Consider the following 23,552-nt stretch of genomic DNA (forward strand, 5'->3'; position numbering starts at 1 on the left):
CAAAGTGTTCCCAGATGCGCAGGGGGCTGTTGGTTACCTGCGAACACAACATCCCTTTATAATGAGGACGCGCATGCGGAGACTCAGAGAAGTCTAGCGGCCACCCCGCCCCCTTGGGCCTGCCCTACGTTTGATGGAGTGAATGATTGAGGGGAAACATATGCATTCCAGATTGGACCCGAAATGCTGGGCTTGGAGAGGCGGCCTGCTTCCAGCGGCAGCCGAGGGGAGGTGGGGGAGCTCTGCAAGTATTTGTTGTTCCCGTGGGGCTAATTATGGACTTTTAGAGGCAAGTAGCCGCCCCAATTTTGGTTAGCACAGTTGTTCGTTACTGCATAATTAAGAAGAAGGGGGAGCAGCCTTGGTGGGGAGCAAGGCGAAGGGAAGGCCAAATGCAAATAGCTTGAATACTTTTCTGAGGGACACTGGGCAACAGTCAAGGTCAAATGCTCAGTTGCTAGACACAGAGGGCCCAGGCATTGGGGCCGGAGGGGGGAAGGTGGGCGGGGAGATGGCTCCCGCTCCACAGGCATGGAGATGGAGGAAACAGCCCTGTCTGAGGCAAGTTTGGCTGGTTTGAAAGGATTACTGCCCGACTTGCCTTAAGGTGGGTTCACTTTTGGAAAAGAATGAGCTTTGCCCCCTGGTTCAGGCTGTAGACAGGTATCTTCCATCTGCAGGGGAGGGCAGGGGCCTCCTGAGGCCTTTGATGATGTGATGGAAGATGGACAGAGCTCCACTGGAGCGGGAAGCAAGGCAGGGTTGGCACAATACTGACCAGGAATCCGAAGGGGGGAGGTCACAGCATGGGGCACCAAGCTGTGGCACCCTGGTTGTGAGGTGGGAGACGGGAGGCTGGGTACCTGACCTGGAGCTGAAGGCCACGGTTACAACAGCAGTTTCTTGCCAGGAGCTAGTGTGTCCTAAGCCTTTTGTGATGCCTGCTTAAGTGAGGACAGTGTCAGGCCCCTGAACTGTGGGGTGAGGGGCTGAGAGCTTGACAGACCCTTAGTGGAGGGAGCTCTGGGGGAAAGGTGAGCAGGCGAAGGAGGAGATGAGAAGCCAAATGTGCAGGGCAAGGGAAACATCTGCTTTGTGAACAGCTCCTCTCACTGTGGGGCTCAGAAGTTTCCAGAAAGCTTAAAAACAGACAGGGGAGCCTGAAGCCTTGGCCTGGGAGTCAGGGGCCCTGGGTTTTAACCTAGTCTTGCCATTAACTGGCTGTGGGACCTTGAAGTTTCTGGCATTTCTGGGCCTTATAGCCTCATCTGTAGAGCAAGGAGGGGAATGAATGTTCTCAAGGGCCTATTTGAAGAGACTGGCTCTTGGTCTACATCACTGCAGTAGAGAAAATAGAACTGCTATAGGTTTCCTCTTTGACCATGATGCCACCGCTCCCTGGGCTTCACAGGTAGGGGGAAAGCTTGAAATGAAAGACACAGGAAGCGGTTGGGGGCATAAAGCTGAGTGGTCGAATGGAGGGGGCACGCAGGCTACTGTGGCTGTGTTACTGGCTTCTAAGACCAGAACTCCAGGGGAGGGAGGAGAGAGATCCTCAAAAAGAAATCCATTTAATGTTTAACCAAGCCTCTGAACACGTTTTGCTTCATGGAGACAAACTGTTCCTCATCTTCCACAATCTGCTCAGGGAGGAAGGTGGGCATTTGGGTATGTCTTAGGAAGGAAAGATGTTGTAAGTTTTCTATTGCTGCTGTGATGAATTACCACAAACTTGGTGGTCGGAAACCTTGTAAATTTGTTATCTTACAGTTCTAGAGCGTGGAAGTCCAAAATGGGTCTCACTGGGCTGAAGTCCAGGTGTTGGCAGGGCTGTGTTCTTCTGGGAGGCTCTAGGGAAGGATCTGTTTCCTTGCCTTTTCCAGTTTCTGGAAGCTGCCAGATTCCTTGGCTCGTGGCCCCTTTCTCCTTCTTCAAAGCCAGCAAAGCGGGACAAGCCTTTCTCACACAGCCTCACTCTGACACTGACTTTCCTGCCCCCCTCTTCCATGTTTAAGGTCTTTCGTGATCACATTGGGCCCACCTGGATAATCCAGGCTACTCTCCCTATTTTAACGTCAGTTGATTGGCATTAATCCTCTCTGCTGCCTCAATTCCCCTTTGCCATGCGATGTAATGTAGGAACATGTCCTAGGAATTAGGACCCGGGCATCTTTGGGAAGCCATTATTCTGCTTACTGCAGATATGAATTTGCACAGAGCAATGGCAAGCTCAGACTGCCGCGGGTCCCCAGTGACAGTGGGCTCATTCCCCACATTGGTTCCTGGGCAGCCTTCTGAGATGGGGGATCTCTCCTTGCCCTGACTCAGGCCAGGTGTCTTTCTCGGGGTCTCTCTTTTCCACAGGAGGGTCTGTCACTGCACCATTGAATACCCCAGGCCTCTGTGGGTGGGACACCTGGAAAACAAGCTTCCCAGGATGAAGGGGATCTTTCATTCAGCCATTACCTACCTTTTTTTGGTGGCGGGTAGGGGGCGGGGAGTGAAGGGGGTGAGGTCCAAATTGGAGGTGAACGCAGTTCATTCATTCCATAAAGACTCATAATAGACCCATTGAAGTCTGTTAACTCTTTCCCTGCTGTGTGAAGCTTAACTCCCTTTAAAATGTCAACAACTTGAAAACAAGGGGCTATGATTTGCTTACCAGGGGCCTTTGCTCAGCAAAATTTATTGTCCAAGAGATGCCATAAAAGGTTTCCCAGACTCTGGACCCCTCTTGCCTCGCCAGCCTCCTTTCTGTTCTTTTTTTTTTTTTTCTGTAAGAATTTCACTTTCAGTTTTGTTTTGTTTTGTTTTTATATTTTCTCTTGCAAGGCTAATTTTTTTCAGAGCTTCGTTATACAATAGCAGATTCATGTCAGTGGGAGCTTTAGTATGTCTGTATCGTGATTTGGCTTTCTCGTCACCTAATGTAAGTATCAGACATTCCTAATGGGTTGGTGGCTGCTTTCCCTCAGTCCCATAGGTCCTAAGCTGGTTGAGCACTGGAGGAATGTGTCCCATCCCTGGCTGCCTGGGAGGGCTTGTCACCGAGTCCCCCCACTTAGGGTTGAAGCTTCAGTTCAGAGAGGCTGGCATGCTTTTCCACCGGCTTTAGATGGTGCTTTTGGGGAGACAGACTTTCTCCATAGACCTCCTGGCTGTGGGAGGAAGCCCATTTTTATACAGCTAGGTTAATTTGAGAATTCCTTTTCACTAAATAAAAAGTACAGCTTGTCGTTTTGTAGCGGGAAAGAATATTTCTCCGGAGGAGAAGAAATGATATAGTCTGCTTGTGAGAGTCAGTGGGACCCTTGACCTGACCCTGAGGGGCTTGGAGCTTTGTTCTGGTCAGTTTGCTCTCATGGATTGTGTCCATGGAGTGGTTCTTGGGCCAAGGACGTGCCACTGCCTGTAGGGTCCCTGGCCTTCTCCTCACTATCCCAGGGATGAAACCGATATATGAAGGGATCTTCCCTCTAACGGTTATATGGTGTTGCTCAAACTGGGCCAGTTATATACAAGTGATGAATCACTACGTTCTACCCCTGAAACTAATAATACACTAGATGTTAACTTACTAGAATTTAAATAAAATATTGAAAGAAAAAAAAAAAACCTCTTAAATTGGGCCTATCTTTAAGTCAGAAGTTCAGTTCTATTGGACAACAGCCCATCCAGTAGAAATAAAACAGGAGCCACATACACATTTGTGATACAGATTACATATATGATTTAAAATTTTTTGGTAGCCCCATTAAAAAGTAAAAAGAAACAGGTGAAATTAATTTTAATAACATTTTATTTAACCCAGTATATCCAAAATATTATCATATCGAAATGTAACCCACACAAGAACATTAACAAGATATTTTACATTCTTTTCTTGCATTTGGTCTTCAAAATCCAGTGCGTCTTTTACACTTAGAACACATTTCAATTCAGATGCAAAATTTTCCTTGGCAATATTTGATCTATATTTAGAGTTCATAAAATTGAGTGTTGAAAAAGTAAATTCACATACCCAAATTGTTCCAAACATACTTAAAAGTTTTCCAAACACTGAATCCAGTATCAGTTTTTAATTTCGTATTAATGAAAGTGAAATAAAATGAGAACTCCAGCTCCTTAGTGACAGTAGCCATGATTCCAGTGCTCTCTAGCCACACGTGGCTGGTGACTGGATGACAGATCTAGGGTGTCCCTCTGTAGCCCCAGAGCAAACATATGATTTGGGCCCGGAGGCTCAGGCTGTGGGTGGGGTACAAAGGGTCCTCCCCCCACTGCAGAAACTACAGTATCGAGTCTAATCTCATGCCTTACTGCCCACTGCTCTGTGTGCTTCTAGGAGGCCAGAGTCCTGCTCCTGGGGTTTTCATTCTCTTCTGTGCAATCATTAATTCACACATTCAATAAAATTAGGTCCTGGTACTGAATATTGTACTGAGTTATGCAGAAGAGTCTTAGTTTATTGAAATGTGGGAGGGGCACAGACAATATGTAGGGAAACAAATGAGCAAGATCATCTCAGATAGTGATGATTGGAGCAAGGAAAATAGGAGATAATAAGTAGAGACGATAATCCAGTGGGTGGTCAGATGGAGTGGAAACTTCTAGAACAGGCCAGGGAGGCCTCTGGAGGATGGGCCATTGGAAATGAGACTGAGGAGAAGTGAAGATCTGAGAGCATGATTATGCCAGTCAAAGAGAGGAGTCAGTGCACAGGACTGGGGATTGAAAAGCAGGAGGTGCTGGGGCTGGAGCCCAGTAAGTCTTTGAGCAGGATATATGGACTAGGAGGCTGATGTCTTCAGCCATTGGTGACCCATCCACATCACCCTGCCAGCAAGGATGGAGTGGTGCCTGCACGCTGAAGCCCCAGATTTGTTCAGAAAGAAGATGGGGGGCATGAGAGAGAGTTAGCTGAGGTCCAGGTTTTGGTACCTGTGTTTACAGCTTCCTCTCCCCAGTGACAGCTGCCCCACTGTAGCTGAGGGGGTCCAGGGTCCAGGCAGAAAGCTGGTGTCTATGTTCATGACTCATTTGGCCCACAGAGCACAGACGGGTGTCACGGAGAAGCTGGTTGGGCGGCAGGATCGGCTCTCCTTGGCCTGAGGGCCAAGTCTTGGCCCCTGAGTCCATCCCCATCACTTGTCCCTCTCCATCACTTGTTTGTTGACAGGTTATCATGGCAACAGAGGAGACAGGAAAAAAATCAATAGTAAGCACAGAATAAAATGGCACAATTTGGACTTTGGTTTCACATTGATTAAAATTCTGTCTATAGGGTTTCTCTCAGGTCCTGGTTGTTTTTCTCAGTCTCGGGGTACCTCTGTGTCTCCTACCTCAGAGAATAAAAATAGACTTAAAAATAAACTCCCCCCGAGCTTCAGAAAAAGTTTTCTTTTTCCCACATAGAATACATGTGAGGGAAGACCCGGTCCCCCAAGGAACTGGGGTTTGGAGGGCCAGGCTGCTCGTGCAGGGCCTGCTAGGGGAAGGCTGCGAAGAGCACGTATTGTCTTCCTTCCTTTTTACAACCTCCATCAAAACCCATCTGTGTTCAGCAATGCCAATTGAGTGTTTAGAATGTTCCAGAGATTAGGAAGGAGGTCTGGTGATGGGTGTTTTCCCAAGATGTTAATTACTAGCGTGTGAGACACTCGGAACTTTGATTAGGTGCTGAGCCAAGCACAAGTCAGAAGGGAAGGTTCTGTCCGGCCCTAGAGCTTGCCTCTGTTCCAGGGCTTGAGAGGAGATGAATGTGGCCCACACAAGTTCAGAAACTGAAATGCTGGTGTGACGAGCAGAAGCAGCACGTTTAGGCCCTGGGAACAGAGCTGGAAGCAACAGAGACAAAGCTTCCCGTCCTCCACAGGTCGCAGGTTTTAGCTGAGGGAATAATCCTGTAATCGTATATTATAACATATCCTAATAATACATGAGCAGTGTGTACAGTCTGTTAAATATTGATGTGTGCTATGATGAGAAATAAAACAACGTGGCAACTGGGGAGTATTAGGTATGTGGGTAGGGTTCAATTTTAGGTAGGATGGTCAGAGACAGCTTCACCACGAGGTTGATGTTTGAGTCAGGATCCAAAGGATCTTGGGAAGGAGTGAGTGAGCAGTGGGGATCTCTGAGGAAAGAACATCCCAGGGAAAGAAGCAGGTACACAGGCCTCAAGGCAGGACATGTCTGGTGTCTTCAAGGAATAGCAAAGAAGCAGATATAGCTAGAGGGGAACGAGTGGGGAGGTGACTTCAGAGAGGTAATAATGGGGGGCAGTGGGGTGGGATACAGATCGTTTAGGGTTATGTAAGGACATTAGCTTAGAATGCATTCAATGGAAGCTTCTGAGCAGAGGGATGACATGATTGGACCTGGGTTTTTAAAGGATCCCTTTGACAGGAGCAGTTGTGGTGACGCAGTCAGGAGATGATGGAGGCCCATTCTACAATGCTTAGCAGTGCCAGTGGTGGGAAGCTGTCAATCTGGACACAGTTTGGAGGTTGAGCTGGTTATCATCTGTTATTGGGCTGGGAGAGAGGAGTCAAGGATGACTCCAGGACTTTTGGCTTGTGTATCAATCAGGGCTCTACTGAGAAACAGAGCCAATAAGATGGGAAAGAATTGTCTCCCTCTTGCTTGGGGCAGGTCAGTCTTTTTTCTGGTCAGGCCTTCAACTGATTGGATGAGGCCCACCCACATTATAGAGGGCTATCTGCTGTATTTAGAGTCCACTGATTCAAATGTTAATCTCATCTAAAACACACCCTCCTGGAACATCCAGAACAGAATTTGACCATATGTCTGGGCACTGTGGCCCAGCCAAGTTGACACATAAATGTCACCCTCACAGCTTGGCAACTAGAAGGATGGCATTGCTGTTTCCTGAGAGGGGGAAGACTTTGGGAGCACAAGTGTAGCTGGGTAGGCAGGAAGTTGGCTAGGGCCATGTAAAGTTTGAGATGCCTATTAGGCTTTTAGATGCCTGAGTCGACAGCTGGGTATTTAGGTCTGGATTTCAGCAAAGAGAACCAGGCAGGGGATAGATATTTGCAAGTGATCAGCTCTCAGAGATAGTGTTTAAAGCTACAAGGGAAGATGAGGTCACTGAGGAAGAAAGCAGAGAAGGAAGTGTTCAGTGGGCTACCTTCTTGTCAGGAGGTCGGTGCCCAGGTCTACCTGTCTGGCCAGCAGAGGCTGACATCAGCCTCTGAGCTCCCTGCAGCCATCGAGCTCTGCCAGAGAGATGGAGGCTGGAGGGAATCACTAGCCAGGGTGGGGAGGGGCAGGCCTCTAAGAACCTGGACCCTGGTTTGAAATGCTTCAGGCCTCAGCTCTGAGATGTGGCTTCTCAGTTTCATTTATTTATTCACCCAACACCCTCATACTGAATACCACCTCTGCTTCCCGGCTGGTCTCCCAGGGACACACAAACTGAATCAGGCAGTCTGGTGGGGCAGACACAGGACTGTGGGTGAAATGGGCAGATGCAAGTGGGGAAAGCATGGGGCTGAGTCCCAGAGGACGGGCAGCTTGCTGGCTGTCTTCTGGCTGAGGACCCAGCTCCGTCCTCGGGATTGCCTACAGCTGCCCTCCCCCCACCCCGCCCCTCTTTCTGCATGTGTGTCTACCTTCTGGCTAAGGGTTCTGTGCCAGGCACCTGGACTCATGTTCTTCTAAAGATTTTTTATTTATTTATTCGACAGAGATAGAGACAGCCAGTGAGAGAGGGAACACAAGCAGGGGGAGTGGGAGAGGAAGAAGCAGGCTCATAGCGGAGGAGCCTGATGTGGGGCTCGATCCCAGAACACCGGGATCATGCCCTGAGCCGAAGGAAGACGCTTAACCGCTGTGCCACCCAGGCGCCCCAGGACTCATGTTCTTCTATTTGGCCTGCCTGGATTATCATGATCAGGCCCAGACCCATGGCAGATCTCCTTCTTCCCATTTGGGAGATGTCCTCTCTCTCTCTTCCTTTGCACAGAGATTAAACTCCTGCAATCAATCCCAGAGTCAGTAGTAGTGAAGGGCTTAGCTTGGACATGGGCCCTGCCTGGAAAAACATCTTTTGGAGGTAACTGGAAAGTTATGTCATGTTTCAAATTCCTTATAAGCTGACCTGTGGGCAGAGCTTTGTAGAGAGGCTATGGCCTGGGCAGCAGGGACCTTGAGATGCTCTGATCTCATCTCAAGTACTACCCCTTCTGCTAATCACGCCTCTGCCTCTCTGGTCCAGAGCCCAGAGCTAACTCTCCAAATCTGGCAAAGCTGGGAGCTTTATCACCACAGGTACTCTCCCACAGCTATGCCCAGTGCCACACGGCCCAGGCTTTCCCACCCCCAGATGCTTGTGCCCTCCCTCCTGTCCCGGACTGCGATCTTGCTCACATTTCAAGGGTAATTTCATCCATGTGGCCCTGATCTCAAGTATGTCTGATACTCAGGTGCCAAGATTTCCCTTCCAACTGGTTTCAAGCGGAGCCCCAAGTAGACCCCAAACCGGAGGGCCCTCTGTATTTTCTGGGTGAAATGTTTCCTGCCCCTTGTTGTGAGCAGTGGCCTCATGGAGAAGTCAAGGTGGGCTCTCTTATGGAGGAGCACTGCAACCTGGAAGAGGCTTCCAGTCGGAGAGCAGGACTCAAGTGCGGCATATAAGCCCATGAGTTACAGTAGACAACACGGCACAGAGGGGATGGGGCTGGAGAAGCTCTTCAGCATTGGTCCCTTGGGCTGGTCCCCTGGAACAGGGTAGAAACTGGAGAGGTCACCCCGGAGGGCAAGGAGGGAGAAACTCAACGCTGTGGGCCCAGCCCAGAAGCCAGGGGTTTGCCTGTTGTCAGAGAAGCTGCTGCAGGCCCTTGCTGGGAGTGGACACTTGCGGTGGCTGGTCTCCTGGACAGGTCTCTCTCCTTGCCACTGCTTGTACCCTAATTCAGTGAGCAGATACGACCCTGTCACTGATGACCTGGAGTCCACGTGGGGTATTCCCAGCCAAGGCCCTGGGCTTCTGGACGGCCCTTTGTCAGTTACATCAGGTTTGACCGCCTGCTCATAATTACCCCTTCAGCAACCTGGGTCACATGTGGCCTGTGCTCCAGGGACTCTCAGTGCTCTGGGTGACCCTTAGTGCTGGGATGACATGCTGTTCTGGTGATGTCATGCCAAGTGGCAGGGACAAAAGGCCAAGCCGGGGCTCTCATGATGGCAGCCCTGGGATGGCAAGAGGAGGGTCTGAGATACCACAAGATCTCAGAGTAAAATTCACTGGGACTGATGGGAGGGTGGCTCATCCAAAGGACAGCCGAGCACACTTCTGAAAAGCTGTAGATGAGAGATGATCTTCGTGCCGCTAGTTGTGGGTCTGAGGGCTGCTTCTTAAGCATGGGAGGAGGGAGATCAAGGAGGCAGTGCTGCTTTTATGCCGTGAAAAGAATTGAAAGTGTTATACTTTGCAAACGTGCACACTTGAAAATGCTGATTTTCTTTGTTTTGAAGATCGCTGGCTTGTTTACACATTTAAGAAAATAGCACATTAAGCCATTGTGCAAAGTTTGAATTCTGATCGAACTTTGGATTAAGACTGATACAGTTTGGAAGAATCTGTCTATGCAAGTACAAACAATGGATATGCTAATTAGCTTGGTACAGTCCACTCAGTAAACCTACCCTCTATTCCCCACTTTGACCCACAGCCCCCAAGACCTCCCATACATATTGGTAATGCCTTATCTGCCCCTTTCCGGCAAGTCCTGGTTAATTAGCTTTGCAACATAAAAGTAGGAGGTGCTGTATATGCGGATTTTGACCTATATATTAGTAACTCTGAGAGATCTTCTGCCAGTCATCCAGTATAATTTTTTTTCATGGACTGGTGGAAATATTTTGGGGGAAGCCTGAAGTAGGGCTCCAGGAAGACTGGAATAGCATTTGTCTTGTTCTCCCTTGTACCTGAATACCCGGCACTTGCTGGGACTCAAATCCTGTTGAGTCGATGCACTAGGAGAGCCTGTGACTTTCTCCCAGGGCACAGCTTCAATTTTCCTGAGACTTGGTCTGAGTTTCGCTCCTCTCCCTGGGACCTGGCGTGGCTCGGCTGCTTGGGGGTGGGTTTTGGACTTACGTTTGAGATGCTCATTTGGCATGGCGAGATGCAAGTAGGTAGCTGGAGCTGTAAGTCTAGGAGAGGGAGATTTCAAATGGGCATGTAGGAGATTTCTAAAGCCTTGAGGGATTATTCGGAATCATTCACGAAGAAGAGTATAGGGAGAGAAAATCAGGGGATGATTTGCTGAGCTCGGGGTGCTCCTATAAGGAGAAACTAGCCAGACATGAGCGGAGCCAGCTAAGGACCCTGAGGAGGGTTTGTAAGGCAAGAGGGGAACCAGGGGATCGTGATGTTGAGGCCATTGAGAGAAAGAGCTATGTGTCCCTCTGGTAGGGCTGCCGTCACAAAGTGCCACAAGCTGGGTGGGTTAAACAAGACAAGAATTTCGTTGTCTAACAGTTCTGAAGTCCAGAAGTCCGGCTGCTTCCTTCTGAAGGGTGTAGGGGGAGTCCGCCCCTTGCAGCTCCCTGAGCTGCTGGTGGTTTGCTGGCAATCTCTGGCCTTCCCTGGCTTGTAGAAACATCACCTCAGTCTCTGCCTTTATCTTCACATGGTGTTCTCCCTGTGTGCGTGCCTGTCTCCGTATTTCCCCCTTGTGTAAGGACACCGGTCATATTGCCTCCACTATGACGTCATCTTAACCGATTACCTTTGCAGCCGCCCTGTTTCCAGATACAGTCACATTCTGAGGGACTGGGGGTTAGGACTTCAGCGTGAATGGGAGGGGCACAGTTCAACCCCCCACCCCGGCAGGTATATCAAGAAGTGAATAGTCAACTGTGACAAGCCTTGCAGAAACATCCAGCAGAATGAAGAGCCTGAACTCATGGTTGAGTCCTGCAGCCTGTGGCTTGACTCAAGCAGACCTAGTAGAGAGGCAAGACTAGATGGCATGTAGCTCGAGGGGCACGGCCGGTCCAGGCCCCAGGCCTCTATCTGCTCTGTGCACTTTCCACCACAGTCACTGCCTCTTGCAAACTCTGGTAGAAGATTTTTAAGTCATTTAAGCAGCAAAAGGGGATCATTTGCTAAAGAAAAGCAGCATAGGGATATTTAATGCATATGGTGTTATCAGTGGTTTTTGTCTTAATTCTGAGGTTCTGGGGGCTGGGAGTTAGAAAATAATGCCACTGGGTGCCAACCTGGGGTAGCATTGTTGGCTGTTTGGGGTCCAGTCTTGTTACATCTCAGAGAAATGGACTGCTAATGGTGGCATTTCATGTATAAGTAAGGGGCCAGTGGAGGTAAGCATTAGGGTTTTCAAGGAATCCTTAAAATTCTACCATCCCCTCTTCTCTCAGAGCCAGGCTTCAGTGGATCTCTATGCATTGCCTACAAAATGCCAGAGACTGTTCTTAGAACAGTGACCCCGGAGACCCTCCTTGAGGGTCCGTGTTGTATAGCCATCTGTGTTCCCACTTCTGGATCACACTGCACAGCCCACTCATTCATTCCAGGTTCTCCCAACTTTTTTTTTTTTTTAAAGATTTTATTTATTTATTTGACAGAGATAGAGACAGCCAGTGAGAGAGGGAACACAAGCAGGGGGAGTGGGAGAGGAAGAAGCAGGCTCATAGCGGAGGAGCCCGACGTGGGGCTCGATCCCATAACGCCGGGATCACGCCCTGAGCCGAAGGCAGACGCTTTACCTCTGTGCCACCCAGGCGCCCCTCTCCCGACTTTTTTTTTTGACATTCCCTTTTGGTCCTCTCTGATGGACCCATTGTTCTGGAATGTTCCTCTTTTTAGTGAATAAAATCTGCTTTCAAAAGCCACTCACTATCCTTAATGAAAAGTGTAAATGCCGTACTCGTCTTGGCTGGTGCATGAAGTCATAGCCTTCCTTAGAGATTCTCCGTCACAGCGGCAGGTGAAGGGTGTGGAATCTTATGGAGCCTCTCGTGCTTCAGAAGTCACATCAGGAGGCAGTGATCAGCAGTAAGGCAGTAAGCATATTGGAGGCCCCTATTTGCACAGACACCTGTCGTCCCCTCCCCCTGTGGTGACAGAGAGTGCCCCCTGCCCTGGAAACAGCCCCTGCCCCTCCTGTGCTCCTGTTGCCTCTTCCTTCCATTTCTGGGGAACTAGCTTCCCAGTCACCCAGGAGGGAGGCTCCAGGTACATGAGCCAGGACAGCTTTCTGGCACCGGCCAAACTTACCTACCCATCCCCATGTTGCCAGACAGGGGAGGCCCCTGGGGTCCTTTATAAAGCTTGGGAAGCTTTTCTATGGGGGATGAAGGATTGGCAGAGTGTGGCAGTAAGGGAGTGTGATCCCATTGGTGGTCAAGAGTCCTTGTAGAAGTTTCTTTCCTCTAACCTGACAGAAGAGAGGCCACTTCTCATCCATAGGCCCATCTGCTTTAAACTCTTAAAGGAACTGAAAGTCATAATGTCGTCTAAAAAGTTTTAAAAACCAATGGGTAAAGTAGCTTTTCCAAATGTGGTGAGAGGCTGTCTGTCTTGCTGCATGGTTGTTTATGTCTTGTGGTGTGAACAAGAAATCTGATCACAAATGCCTAAACCACTTCCTTGGCCAGCGGGTACCTAAATTTTCTGCCAACCAGTGCACTGTGTTTACTCCTTTGACCCTATCTTGTGTTTGACCTCAGAAGCTCCCCCCCCCACCTCGCCCCCTGGCTCTCCCAGCAGCCCGAACTTTCCCACATTTCCCTCCTGGGAAATTCCGCTAAATTCACTGGATGGCTGGGATTCAAATGGCACATAGGCACGAACTGGCCAAGGTCTAGGGGATTAGGGTGAGGTCTGGGCCTTGAGATCTGCCTCCATGGTCCCCGGCTTCAGGCCTGGCACACAGTAGGTTTGCAGAATACCTGTTCAAGTGGGTGAAATGAACTGCAGAAGCTCAGTTAGGACATTTGAAGTCTCCCTGACCTCACCTTGGTTCCCTGGGGAGGCTCTGCTGTGAATTAGGTAATGCTCACTTCTCACAGAGGTGCCTCTTGGGATGCTTGGCAGTGTGGGAAGGAACCAGAGGTCAGGAGCTAAAGGGGATGCAGGTGAGCAGAGAGGAGAGCCCAGGCTCATTAGCATGAATGAGAGACTCTGAGGACAATCCTAGACCATAGGAAGAGCGACAGGAGGGCTTGCTGTAATAAAATCTGGAGTAAACAGACTTGGGTTTAAATATGAGCTCTGTTTCTTACCAGCTGTGGACCTGATACTTTGCTTAACCTTTCTGCACCTTAAATTCGCCAGCTACATGATGGGACTAATAATCAAGAGCCTTCCTACCCCAAACTTGGGTTAGCTCAATATGAGTTAATAAATTTGTGGCTCTTCATTGCTGTGCATGTTGAAAGTTAAGTTGTATCCTCTAGATTATCGTCTATACAAATATGTGGTGGGCCCACTGAGCTGTGGGCCTCACTCCTGAGTTAGGGTCACCGGTTTCTTCTTCCATTAGTTTGTTTCGAGTTCTCATCTCTGACCTGCTCTTTGGTATTTCTCCCAAGAGCTAAAATTATTGTTCACCATTGCTTCCCCAAGCCCACCCAGAGTGTCCCAGCACAGGAGTGCTTTCCTTGAGGGCAGAGGCAGGCAGGAGAAGGCAGGGGTGGGATTGAATATCAGCGCCTCCTGCGCAGAGAGAGATCTCATGTGTGGCCAGTGGGCAGTGATGGTGATGTTTTGACCTGTGTCCTGTGGTTTTGATTCCAGAAGGTGCACCTCAAGAGTAGTGGGACATGTTTGGATAAATCAGAACCAACCTGAATTGAAACTCACTCTTTCTTTTTTCTTTTCTTTTCTTTTCTTTTCTTTTCTTTTCTTTTCTTTTCTTTTCTTTTCTTTTCTTTCTTTTTTAATATTTAATTGATTTATTTATTTGAGAGAAAGAGAGAACGTGTGAATGGAGGGAGGAGCAGAGGGAGAGGAAGAGAGAGAATCTCAAGCAGACTCAGTGCTAAGCCTGGAGCCTGATGTAGGGCTCCATCTCCCGACTCTAGGATCATGACCTCAGCCAAAATCAAGAATCAGATGCTTAACCGACTGAGCCACCCAGGTGCCCCTGAAGTCTTTCTTATACCAACAATACAGCTTTTCTTCTTCTTTTCTTCCTAATTTTCATGTCTGTCTGCTCAGCAGGGCCGGAGCATCCAGGCTAGAGTGAAGCTATCGTCTTCATTCTCCTCCTCTGTGGACAATGGGTCTTTTCCCAGGGCGGGCCTGGGGGGGAGCAGATATGTCAGTGTGGGGTGGAGAAGCAGTTCCCTTCCGTGGGTGCTGATACCTTCCTTTCTGGGACTGCAGAGCAGAAACCATTTGGAAGGTTGTGAATTGTGCATGTCTCCCTCTCTCCCTCCTCCTGCCCCAGGACAGCTTCATAAATGGCTTCCAAACCTAACATTCTCAGAGATTGGTAAGGAGGGCATTGGGGGTGCCAAAGGGCTTAAACCAGTGGAGAGGGTTTTACCTATAGACCTAACAGGGGCCATGAGTGCCAAGTACAGCAAATGTTTGGATCACACTTGCTGACCATTGTACTCTAGACAGGACCACTTGGGAAGTTTTTAACTGCAGAGTTACTTCTAGAAACTGCTGTCTCAGGTATCATGGTCTCCTGATTACCCACAGAGGAGCCTTTGTCAGATATGCTCATTCATGGCACAAATACTAATTGAGCGCCTACTCCTCGTCATGCCCTCGGGCCACAGAGATGATGAGGCCTTGGTTCCAATAGTCAGAAACTCATCCTCCAGCAAGAGACACAGGACAGAGTAGACAGGATATAAGTAGACAGGATAGAGGCAGGCCCAGGAATGTGGCAGGAGGGAGGAAACACACTTCTCCCGTGCAGGATGGTCTTGGAAGGGTTCCTGGAGGAGGCAGAGGAAGAACTCTAATGGGAAAGATGAACAGGCCAGGAAGAGGCAGCAGCATGGGGGTGGTGGCAGTGTATCAGCTATCCTGTTTTGCCAGGGGCTGAGGGGGTTCCTGGGACATGGGATTTTCAGTTGCCAAGATGGAGACAGTTCTGAGCAAACTGGGATGGTTGGTCACCCTAGTCAGTGAAAGGGCCAGGACTTTTAGAGTTGGAAGGACCTGGTTTTCAATCCCAGCTCTGCTACTGAAAAGCTCTGTGGCCATGGGTAAATTATTTAACCTCTCTGACCCCTAATTTCCTATCTAAAATCCAAGAATATATGTAGGACTCTACCTAGCCCGGTAATATCAGTAACAGGTAGTTGCTTGGGTGGAAAAAGTAGCATTTGCAAATGCAAGGCAGAATGTGGTTGGGGCAGAGTATGAAGAAGGGTGTGGTAAGAGGTTGGCTGGAGATAGAAGCAGGAGCCAGATTAGAAAAGGTCTGAATAGCATCCTAAGGAATTTAGATTTTTTTCCCCTAGGACAATGGTTAATCACTGAATTAATTTTAGAAGATGAGTAAGGCAAGCAGATTTTTGCCTTAGAGAGGTTGTCTTGGAAGCAGCGGGGAGAGTAGATTAAGAGTTGAATCTGGAGGGGGCAGGGAGGGTAAGGATGATGTAGTGAAGTGATCGGGAACAGGGAGTTATATTCTGAGAAAAACAGGAACGCTAAGTGGAGGATTCCAGAGGAGGCCATCAGCCAGCTCAGAGTCAGGCTGGGCGCCCCAGAGGTTAAAGGGGCAGGAACGTCATCTTCTGAGGTTAGGTGCTGCCTGTGGACTGTAGCTACACGCTGGGCTGGCCTGGAAGGTGATGTGCTTTCCAACAGATCTGACACCTGGGGAACTGTGTGAATGAGGATGACCTCATGGGCTTCTTGGGATGTTTTAGGTCCTCTGGCTAGCGCACAGGTCCTTCCTGTCTTTTCTCCATCTTCTTCCTTGGCTTCATCCTGCATGGGAGGCTTCTTGCCAGTGCTTTGACATCTCATCATCTCCATGGTGACAGAACAATGGTGTCCTAAACACATGACCTCACCATGCGGTTATGTAGAAGAGTGTGCTGGAAGGGGCGCTTTGGGGGTTTGATGAGTCTGGTTGGGATGGGAAACCCTCTGGATCAGATGCCTCTGGAGCAGCTCTGCAGCCCTTGGGAGAGGATGGACCAGCCCTGCAATGGAGATAACTTGGGCTAGCCTGCCGACAGTGGTCTCGACTGCCTTAGCAATTTGGAATTGGGAGCGACTTTCTGTAGATAATAATCAGAAGTTATAAAAGTGAATTGACTGACCTCAAATAAATAGGTTGTGGTGTTTTTTGTAAATAAATACTTCAAATAAATGAAAAGGCAAAAGACAAATTTGGGAAATTATTTGCAGTAAATATAATGTGTACAGTTATTATCTTCAATATGCAAAGAAGTGAAAAGAGATTTAAAAAGTTATAAGGAAAAAAAAAACCTAGTAGAAAGTGTGACAAAGATATAACCAGAAAATTGATAAAGGAAAAGATTCATTCATTCATTCATTCGTTCATTCATCCTTTCAATAAATTTATTGAGCACTTACTTTGTGGCAGGAGCTACTCCAGACACTAGAAATACAGCAGTAAACAAAGCAGGCAAAAATCCCTGTTCTCTGGAGTTCCAGTGCTTTCTATGACCTCTCTCTTTTTCTCTCCCCTATATCTTCTTGTATTTATTTTTTTACATTAATTCCAGATAAACTCTTTATTCATCTGGAATTATTTCCACATAAAACTGAGTGGAGAATTTCCTCTCCCCCTCTAATGCAAGCCACATTCCCTAAAGATTAATTAATGTATCCTATCTCCCCTCAGTAGCTCCCTTTTATCATTGTGGCTCTGTGCCACCACCGACCCCATAGGCTTTCCATGGTTGGGAAGGGTTGTGACGAAGGTATCTCTAGGTCACTGTGTTGGTCGCTTTCTCCATGAGATGGCCCTCGCAGTCTTCTTCGTTTGCTCCCTTACCTGAATGAATCCTTAGAGACTTTTGGAGTCACAGAACAAAGAGAACTTAAATTGCACAATTTCTAAAGCTGATTTCAAGCATTATCATCATGTTTTGTGTTTGGTCATGTTCCCAAAGCTTACACATTTTTCCCGTCTCTGGGACATGACATGGTCACACATGGACGTGGTTGCTGGGGACCGTTCTGCCGAGCGCTCTCTAAGACGGCCATCTCAAGGATGAGCAGTGCCTGTTAGAGCTGTCGTGCCGGCCTCGGTTTTCCCTCCTGTCACCCATACGCTTCTTTTAAAAAAAGGATTTGGGAAAAAATTGGAAAAAATTTAGTTTGCCCCCGGAAACATGGTATTTCTTCAAGTCTGCTTTTATGTCTCACAGTAAAGTTTTTAAAAATGTTTTTAATAGATCTTGCGTGTTTCTCGTTGAGATTATTTTTAGGTTTATTATAATTACTTCACTGCTCATTTAAATGGAGTTTTTTTTCCACCAGTGTATTTATTATTATTATTCACTAGCTCGTTCTGGTATGTAGGTAACTGATAGATTTGTGTATTTTTATTTTATTTTATTTTTTAAATATTTATTTATTTGGGAGAGAGCGAGTGAGAGAGTGAGAGAGAGAGAAAGAGCACAAGCAAGGGGAGGGGCAGAGGGAGAAGGAGAAGCAGGCTCCCGCCTGAGCAAGGAGCCCAATGTGGGGCTTGATCCCGGGACCCTGGGATCATGACCTGAGCCGAAGGCCGATGCTTAACCAACTGAGCCACCCAGGAGCCCCTGATTTGTGTATTTTTAACTTCTAATTGCTCACCTTGCTAAACTATTATTAGTTTTGGTAGTTTTTCTCCGGGATTTATTTATTTTTTTGTAGAATATAGTATCTTCTGCCAATTATGGTAATTTGATCTCCTGGATTTAAAAAGAAATATTTATGTTTCATGTTATTGGCTAGAAATAGAAAATGTATAGTCATGATAGTGACAGATGTCATACTTACCTTGTTTCTAATTTTAGTGGACATGAGCCTCTTGAGTAGGAAGTTGATTACAGCCTTGCAACTGCTAAGGTTTTTTTTTTTTCTTTTTTAATTCACAAAATGTATAAAAAAATATATCCTTAGAATTTCTTTTCTTTTTTTTTTTTTTTAAGATTTTATTTATTTGACAGAGAGAGAGACAGCCAGCAAGAGAGGGAACACAAGCAGGGGGAGTGGGAGAGGAAGAAGCAGGCTCCCAGCGGAGGAGCCTGATGCGGGGCTTGATCCCAGAATGCCGGGATCACATCCTGAGCCGAAGGCAGATGCTTAACGACTGCACTACTCAGGCGCCCCTATCCTTAGAATTTCTTATGGCTTTTTTTTTTTTCCTGTGATATATTGATGTAGACGCGTGTAGGATTCCAAATCCTAAATCATCATTACATTCCAGGGATAAATACAGTATTAGTCATATTGAGTTATTCTTTTAATATCTCCTGGATTTGATTTATTGTTTTTTTTTGAGATTTTAGCATCTACATTCGTAGGTAAGATTGATCTTTATATACGTGTGTGTGTGTGTGTGTGTGTGTGTGTGTGTGTGTATACACATATACAGTATTACATATATAATGTTATGTATGTATTTGTATATTTGCTTGGCCAGGTTTCTCCTTAGATTACATTAGTCTTGTAAAAAGAATTGGGATGCTTTCCATCTTTTTCTCTGCTGTAGAATAATCAGAAGGAACTCATCCATGAAACTGTCTTAGCTCATAGCCTTTTGTAGAGATAATTCCTTCACATTTTTTTTCCAGTTTATTTTGTGTTTAATGGTGTATCCAGAGGCTACTCTTCTTAAGTCGGTTTTGGTAACTTTTATCATCCTAGAAAATTGTGTATTTCATCAAGATGTTCATAGTAATAAACATAGCTGTTCCTCCTTAGCACTCTGGTCATGGGATGAGCCTTGATTAAGTTTACCCTGATTTTCCTTGGAGCAGCTGAGGCAAACCGGACATTTCAAAAGACAGTAACTGATTACTAAAGGGGATGGATGGGGAAAAGCAGCACAGAGAATTCAAGAAGCCATGGCTAACCACAACGTATTCTCCAAGTTCATAGCTTCTGAGCTCCAGCCTCTAGCTTCTCACCCTAAAAGGCTGGCAGTTTTTCAGACACTGCCTTAATTTTTTAATTTCTAGTCCTATATGGACTCCCAAAGAGAAGATTCCACTTTAATACTAGAATTCCCTCCTAGACACCTTAACATTCTTGTGGCCAAAGCCGCATGTGCCAGAAGCACTCTGATCCTCTCCTTGGCCCGCCTTCCTTCCTTCCTTCCTTCCTTCCTTCCTTCCTTCCTTCCTTCCTTCCTTCCTTCCTTCCTTCCTTCCTTCCTTCCTTCCTGTCTGGTGTTTGGTGTGAGAGCACCCCTCTCCCTATAGGTAAGAATAGCCTCTTACACCTAGGGGAGGCTTTGTCCCGGCACAGACCCAGTCCTGCCACTAGTCACTTAGCTACGTGATGAACACCACAGCAGGAGTGCTGCTGCTTTCACAGCAAAGGAGAATGATAATATATTTATAAAATCAGTTATTGTTTATCCTTAAGAAAACAAAGCTTGATTAAGAACATTAAAAATGTTTCAATCCATTGTAAAAGTTTATATACAAGAGAGGCAAGTGTTGCAGATTATGAGAGTAAACCAGTAGTGTTTGGAAGACAAACACTTCTCGTTTACGGTCAACTCCTCCAAAATGGATCTTCATCATTTAAATAACAGTTTATACCTCTTCAACTTGGAGAGATGGGAGATGAAGGTGTCCTAGAGCTAGAAAGGCTGCAGAAAGATGGCTGACTTGGAAGTTTTGCTCATGAACTGGCTGGGGGAGAGGTGAGCTATGGGGCCAGTGATCTGACCTTCACGGGGACATCTCTGGTTGCTGGGAACCCACAGAAAACACAATTAAGGCCAAGTTCAGGCAGCTGAGTGGTGTTACTGTGATGTCATAAGTGTCTCATTGTAGGGGTCTTTTCTTCCAGAAGGGGAGCCTGGAGGTACTTCTTCCCCTATTTATTCATAAAATGCTGGCCATAAACATTGGGGGATCCTGGAAGATGGTGAATAATTTCAAATAATCCAGTAATTGTGTTCAGACCACAAGCCACTGCTGAGAAGAGCTACCATGGCCAATGGGCTTGATCTCAAAAAGGGGGCTTGGTGTTCTCATTTGCATAAGGAACTCATTGCAATGAGGACTTTGTCTTCTCTTTTGACCCACTCTTCCCTAGACAGACATTTGTTACTGTTCACTACTGTGGACAAAGGGCCTAACCGGCCTGAGTTTGGGCAGCTCATTCAGTCCAGAGACCAGAAGTAAACCCGTTTCTAGAATGACTGCTATTCTCCATTCTGAGAACTGCCCCACCTGTCCTCTAAGGGCTAGTTCAAGTTCCAGCCTCTCCAGAAAACTGCTTGTTGATCATCCTAGTCCAAAGGAGTCTCTTCTTTCCTTAACCTTTCAGGGCATCGAATTTATGCAGAACTTCCAATCGCGCTCATGCAACAAATATACTTAGTAAATATTGAGATGATGAGGAAGAGTTGAATCAAGGCTTTCTGCTTCTGAAGACAGCCTGGCTTTCAGAAAGAGATTGTCGAGCTCAGGAGCAGGTCTGGAACACGATGGCTCTCTTCATTCTGCTGTTAGCTTTTTTTCACACTCCCTCAAATGGCATTGGATTATATTAAGCTGATTTCCGGTGCCAGCCCAGGAATCCCCATTCTGTAGTCTCAGCGGTTCCCCTGGGCACATCCAGGGTTTACTGAGGTCTCTGGACAGAGCCAGGCAGTCAGGGCCTGTGTGTCCTGCCATTTATATCCAGCCTTGCGGTGTGGGGGGAAGAGTTCTGTGGGGGACTGTCTTTGTGTTTGCTCAATGCAGGCAGCTCAGTGCAGCCACACCTGGCTCTAGGGCTCAGTGCTTTATGACCAGAACCGCTCTGGGGAGAAGCTCAGCTCCCTGCGTCCTGTACGACTTTTGTCAGTCCCTTCCTTTCACTGGGCCTCAGTGTGCCCATCTGAAAAATAGGGGTATCAGACTTAACAATCCGAGGCTCTTTTTACTCTGAGAATCAGTGACATGTTTGGACTATTTGGGTGAAGGAACAAACATTAGGTGTAATAGTTTGCTGGGACCATCGTCACAGCACCCACCACAGGGTGGTTTAAGCAACAGAAATGTATTTACTTACGGTTCTGGGGGCCAGAAGTCCAAGGTGCCAGCAGGGTTGGCATTATTCTGAGGCCATTGTCCTCAGCTTGTGGATGGCTGTCCTCTCACTGTGTCCTCACATGGTCTTTCCTGTGTGCCTGCATGCCTGTGTCCAAATTTCCTCTTTTGTAAGAATGCCAGTCGGATGGATTAGGGCTCACCCATATGACCTCCTTTTCACTTAATGTCCCCTCTGAAGACCCTCTCTTCACATACAGTCACACCATTGGGTACTGTAGGTTAGCCCTTCAATGTGTGAATTCTGGGGAGAGGCGGCAGGTGGGGGAGGCGGGGGAGGACACAGGACTCAGTTCAGCCAGTAACTCTAAGAAGGAGAGGGCCAGTGTTAGGTAGTGAAAAGTCCGATTTGAAGAAATGTTTTATCCACTTCAGGAATTGGTAGCAAGTAGCAGCTTGAACTGGGCTTTGAAATGCCATATGGGGGTCCTTGGGACCTTCTTTAATGCCTATATTAGATGTACTGATCTCTATGTGCAAGGAGAAGGTGGGATGACGGCAGGTAGACTGATGGAGGAGTGAATCTGCCCGTGAGTCTGAGGCTGAAGATGCACCCAGGCAGGACGGAGATGTAAGGATGAAAAAGTAAAATGAGGACTATTTGGGAGGCCATAAATTGTGGAACAAAGGGACTTAGCCTTCTCCAGTAACAGGCAGAAAGGTGAGTGAGTAAAAGTTGCTCAGGTATTTCCCTTGCTGGTGGAAGTGACTTTAAAGGCAGGGTCCGGGTGAACGCCCTGCCCTGGGACCTGAATCTCTCTTGAGTGGAATTTCTGGGACCCTGGTGAGGGGTCAGGAGCTTCCGTAACTCTTCTGAAGTCCCCTTGCCTTTGCAGTCTTCGCCCTAGGCCTGTCTGTAAAATGAGGCTTTGGAAGTAAGTTTATGCAGGGAAGTGCCCATAGGAGAGCCAGGACTGTAGAGATGGTCCAGTCCAAACATCTCATCTTAGAGGGCAGGAAACTGATGTTCAGAGAAACAAACATTTAGGTCTACATTGAGGTTATGCATTTGGTTGTGAACAAAGTCGGATGAGAACTCGGACTCCGTCTGACCTCTGGTCCGTGGTGTCTGCATTGCCACAACCGGAGTACAAGTGTCACAAGCAGAGGGAGTCCTGGCTAAGGCAGGATGTGTGGGACGCAGCAGGGTAGCTCTGTGCCCTTAGTTCAGATCGTGCAGTGTTCTCGTGCTGTGGAATGTGGAGCTCGAAGCTGACAACTCAGAGATGGGTCTGCAGAGCTCCTGTGTCCCAACAGCCCCCTGCATCTTCTCAGCAAATGCAGGTGGGGTGACTTTGTCCTAGGTTTCTAGGTGAGCTGGTGGGGAACAAACTCCTTAGGACAGACAGAGCTGCCTCTTAAAGCTAGTGACTTTTTCAGGTCTCCTGTCTATCCCCAGGCCTCGCTCATCCCGCTCAAGGATTAAGAGAGGTTCACTTCAACACCATTGGGGTCACAGGGCTGCCAGCTGCAGGGGAGGGGGGCAGGTGTGTGGGGTGGTGGGGTGGATGTGGCCTAGCATTTTGCTGCTCCCAGAAGACCATGGTCAACTGGAGCTGGATGCAGAAATGAGTGGGTCAGACAGCTGCCCGAGAAGAGCCATGTGCTGCCTTCAGCAGGCCGTGAAGCCGAGCGGGCCCATGACAGGCTGTGGGGCCTGGGTGCTGCCTTCGGTGTGAATTAGTTCCACTGTCATGGGCATGGGCCGATTGATGACCCAGTCTTTAAGCTCGTCAGACCCTGTTTAGGGCATTGAGAGAAGAGGCATAATCAGACCCAGGCAGGGGTTCAGCTCCAAGAACCATGGTCAGCACTTCCTGGTAGCCATTGCTGAAGTAAGTTTATGTGGGGATGAGAGAGAGAGAGTGAAAGAGAGAGAGAGAAAGATATTGATTGGCTTATGTACTAATGGGAGAGACTGGGGAAGTTTTCCTGGGTGTCAGCTTCCCCCGGACATCTCAGAATTGATATTCCACTGGGGGGATTAGCAGGGACTGACTGAGGGCTGAAGCAGGTCAGAGTTTAGGATTTCTGTCCTTGGATCTTAGCAGGTGTCTTCAGCAACAATGATGAAGTTCAGGGTGAGCACAGACCCAGGTGCTAATTTTACATGTTTTGTTCAGTGGCACTCCTTCCCCCTTACGGGGTGGGTTGCTGTATACAGGCAGGCTTGGACATGTGCGTGCGGCCCATTGAAGACATCTGACAGCTGGAGCCCTTGTGGTTTAGAGGCAGATATGGGGCAGGGGCGCTCTGAGCTGGCTGGTGAGAGGGTACAGCGCTGGCAGGCTGAC

General features: G+C 47.8%; 1 long non-coding RNA gene across 1 annotated transcript in view; it reads left to right on the plus strand.

The window, feature by feature from the left end:
• The first annotated feature begins 505 nt into the window (after positions 1 to 505).
• The window catches only part of LOC148109728 (uncharacterized), a 48,107-nt gene continuing 25,060 nt past the window's right edge, over positions 506 to 23,552 (plus strand). The window contains exon 1 of the long non-coding RNA XR_015725333.1: positions 506 to 607. This is a non-coding gene — a long non-coding RNA (uncharacterized LOC148109728). The remainder of the gene's footprint in view (positions 608 to 23,552) is intronic.

This window comes from Ursus americanus, chromosome 7 (genome assembly GCF_024610735.1).
Source record: "Ursus americanus isolate L20-20 chromosome 7, mUrsAme1.1.p, whole genome shotgun sequence".
NCBI lineage: Eukaryota > Metazoa > Chordata > Mammalia > Carnivora > Ursidae > Ursus > Ursus americanus.